The following is a 4280-nucleotide window of genomic DNA, read 5'->3' as shown; positions in this document are numbered from 1 at the left end:
CCCGTCAACCCTCCAGGACCTAAACAACTCACTTTTCGCCCATGAACAGTTTGTGTCAATGGATTCGTTTGATCAAAAACTTGAGATAACGGGTATGTGCCAAAAAAGGTCTCATAAGTAGTTATTAATAAAATTGAAGTTGAAGTTGGAGTTACCAAAGTTTGGGGAGTCGGTTTCGATTGACGTATGAATACTCTACGAATAGTTTTTTGAACTGCATGTTGTAAACGACCAAGAGCCAATCCGAATTGATCTTGTAACAGATCCGCAACCGAACGAATACGTTTATTTTTCAAGTGATTCATATCGTCATCGTCAAGTATACCCGTTCCAAATTTCATTCCAATCAAATGATCCGTAGCGGCCAATACATCTCGTGGTAACAAGAATGTATTGTTCTGAGGAATATCAAGATTAAGTCTCCGATTCATATTTCGTCGACCAATCCTTCCTAATTCACATTTTTGTTGAAAAAATTTCTTTTGTAATTCCTCGCATAAGGACTCCGAAAATACCAGGTCCCCACCTACACAAGCAAATTGTTGATAAAACTCCAAAATAGCTTTTTCTTTTGACTCAATCCTCTTCTTCTCTTTAGCATTCGGGAAAGACAAGAAAATTTCAGGGTAGGAAACATTATCCAGAATTTCTCTTAGATTCGAACCCATAGCTGATGATAGAACTAGAATAGATATCTTTTGTTTTCTACTCACGCGAGCCCATATCCTTTCTTTTTTATCAATTGCTAATTCCGATCTCCCCCCCCAATCTGATATTATAGTGCCAGTGTAGATAGAAATTCCCTTATGATCTAATTCCGAGCGGTAGTAAATACCAGGACTTAGCAATATTTGATTGATCACAATTCGGTATATTCCATTTATAATAAAGGTTCCTAAGGAATTCATTATAGGAATGTTTCCGATAGAAATGGTTTGCTTTTGCACATCGAAACCAAAAATTAATCTCGCAGATACATATAATTCGGAAGAATAGGTGAGTGATTCATACACAGCATCTCTTTCTTTTATCGAGGGTTCTAGCAGTTGATATCCTTTCGCAAATAATTGAAATGCAATTTCGTGATCTGGATCTTTAATTGTTGGAAACTTGTCAAGTTCTTCTGCCAAGGCTTGATTAATGAACCTACAAAATCCCTCGAATTGGATCTGACTAAATCCGGGTATTGTGGACATTCCCTCGTTTCCATTCCGGAGCATCTTAATCTTAAGTTTCCTGTTTATCAAAGAAAAATTCCATTATCAGCTCACTCTTCATCAATCCCTATGGATCGATCTAGCAATCATGGAATCTATATTCTGTTTACTGAATCACATGAAATTCTAGGGAACTCCACATACGTATTTCATATATGTATTTCATACATATGAATAGAGACCATTTGGACGAAAGTTCGAGTTTGCCAGGGGTACAAATGAAATGAAAATGAATTGATAAAACATTCCTACAAAAAAAATTCTGCCACTTATACTTTATGTTATGATATTCTAATCAGATTGGATGGCAAAGATTTCTCATTTTATCTCCTTTCTATGAATGTAATAAAGCCGTAATATAATATACTAGAAAGTTTGACTTTACTTCGATTTAGAATAGCGTGCTTACTTTAATTTCTCAAAATAATTTGAGGGTTCTTTTTTATTTCGGATCGGAGTAGTATAATTGCTAGAAAATTCAGTATTTCATTGTGGAATTCTAAAATAAAGTAAGTCCCTTTTTTAAGTACATGCCAATCTAGTTATCCACCTCTCCCCATATCCATGCTTTTCTTTTATCGTAATTTCACTTGGGTACGCCAAGATAGTCAGGTTATACTCTATATCAGAGCAAATTTCCTTTTTTTATTCAAGATATTTAATTTAATACTTTGAAAAATTAAAGCATGATTCCCCATAGAGATATGTACATAAAGGGGATCTTTGGATAATAATGCTGTTCGGACCTAAAGTTTACCTATACACGGATTAAGCATAAAGCCATAATATTTTATTATGCCATTGAAGGGGGGGGAGATAATACCGATTTAAGAGTAGTTCACTACTGCAATAAAAAAAAGAGAATTCTAGTTAACGGTTCCAATTTATTCTGAATTTTGCAGCCTGTGAATAGAAATCCACTTTTTCTTCTTTTTCATCTCAATAGAAAGAAATGGGAAGTTTTATTGTGTTAACAATGTATGTTTTAAGATAGAATCTATCGAGGAGAATAATAGAAACTGGATCAAAAAAAGCAGGAATAGATTTTTTGAAAAAGATTGGAAAAAAGTAAGTAGAATTATATTCAAAATAAAAGGGGCTTTTCGTAAGAAAACGTGGATGAATACTTGCTGTTTTCTAGATTTTTGATCGGATTTTTTGGCGGCATGGCCAAGCGGTAAGGCAGGGGACTGCAAATCCTTTATCCCCAGTTCAAATCTGGGTGCCGCCTGATCAATAAAATACTTAGGTTTTTTTTATAGTGCTGATCGAATTCGATAAATTTTTACTTCGCATAAGTTCGGGCAAGAGAGTAACTGGGCCTGCCGATACTGGGTTTAGAGAAACCATACCATAGTTCTATCCTCAAACTAGGGTTAGGGTTTGTTTTGACGGTAGTGGCCAAAATGGTTATCAATAGGGGTGAGGTAGTGTTTCCTTATTCTTTTATTATATGAATTTGAATTGGTTCTTAATTGAGATTCGATTTGATAATTTTAAAATACGAGGATAAGATGTCAGAAATCTTGGTATCCAAAGAAAGGTCCCTAAGGGGCATTCTTTTTTTTTTTCAATCTAAGATTCAAGAAGGGACTCCACGAAAGAATATCAAGACTTACTAATTATTATACATTTTTTTATCGTACATCTTATGTTACCTACATACACTAAAGTAAGGACTACTTAATTCTAACGAGAATCAGATTAAATAGGTCGATCAAAAATCAATTTAGGAGTTGTATTATGGATAAAATCTCTTCATTCTTTCATAGAATGATACAAAGCAAGGCTGCAGGGTTTAGGTCAAAAATAAACATTAGGTAAGGTAGGTATCCAATAAATATTTATCTATCGATAATTTTATGGTATATTCGGGCGTCCTTTGCTTAAAAAAAAAAAAAAGAGTAACAAAAGGAATAAAAAATCTTCCTATTCCCGCTTCTTCTATTCAGGACATCATTCCCGTACTCTTTCTTTTTTAAGGAAAAAAGGGCTATAGTATCTCGTATTTTTAATGCTCTCTAATTCTACCAGAATTCCTATAAGAATTTGTTAGGAGTAAATTCCTTGAACTGATTGATCCATGGCCTTAGGGCGGAATCCCTTTTTGACTCTGTACCCTTGATTCCACTATGATTATTGATCAATAGTAGAATAATCCCTTCATAGAAATAGGAGACATAATTTAGATGGATATAGTAAGTCTCGCTTGGGCTGCTTTAATGGTAGTCTTTACATTTTCTCTTTCACTAGTAGTATGGGGAAGGAGTGGACTCTAGGGATACTACTAATTGATTAAGTAATCAAATTGTTGTATCAATTCTTTTCTTTAATGGATCATTTTGCATTAATCATTTTGTCAAACGTTATTCTTTAATCTTTTTCTTTAGTTTTGTTTCACTCCTGTAAGAAACTCTTGTATTGTAAGTTGTAATGTAAGAAAGAGCCATTATACCAATTCAGAATTTCTACTAGAAATGACGAATGGTTAAAAAAAGTTCTATACATAAGAAAATTAGACTTTCTTCCACGGAACTATTCACGGCATATCACACATTTTCCATTTCCTTTTACTTTTTACTATAGTCTATTCTTCATATTATTTTTCTTTCCTTCCATGGATTCTTTGGTCAAGAATTGTCTTAGATTTTTTTATTTTGACCTGATTGAAATTAAGTGGATGCAATGAAAAAAGAAATTGAATTAGACTACTTAACTATTTCAATCTACTAATCTATTCTATGTAGATTCAAAGATAATATAATAGAAAGAATCTAAAGTGTCGTAGAAAAAACTATATGTAGTTCTTTCTACCACACTTTAAGATTCCAACCAGATCCTTTCATTTAAGACTTGGATTTTTTTTATTTAATCCCTTTTTAATTTCTTCAATGATTAATTGGAATTCCAATTAATTATTTTGGCTGACTGTTTTTACATAAATAATAAGTAAAAAAGAAGTAGGAACTAGAATGAACAGTGCAGTAGCAATAAATGCGAGAATATTGACTTCCATAACCTCTTTATTTTTTATTTTCACAATAACTCGGGATGTAATCCCAT

The sequence above is a fragment of the Triticum urartu genome, unplaced genomic scaffold (genome assembly GCF_056163025.1).
Source record: "Triticum urartu cultivar PI428250 unplaced genomic scaffold, HENAU_Tu73 scaffold457, whole genome shotgun sequence".
NCBI lineage: Eukaryota > Viridiplantae > Streptophyta > Magnoliopsida > Poales > Poaceae > Triticum > Triticum urartu.
Note: the sequence above shows the minus strand (reverse complement) of the source record.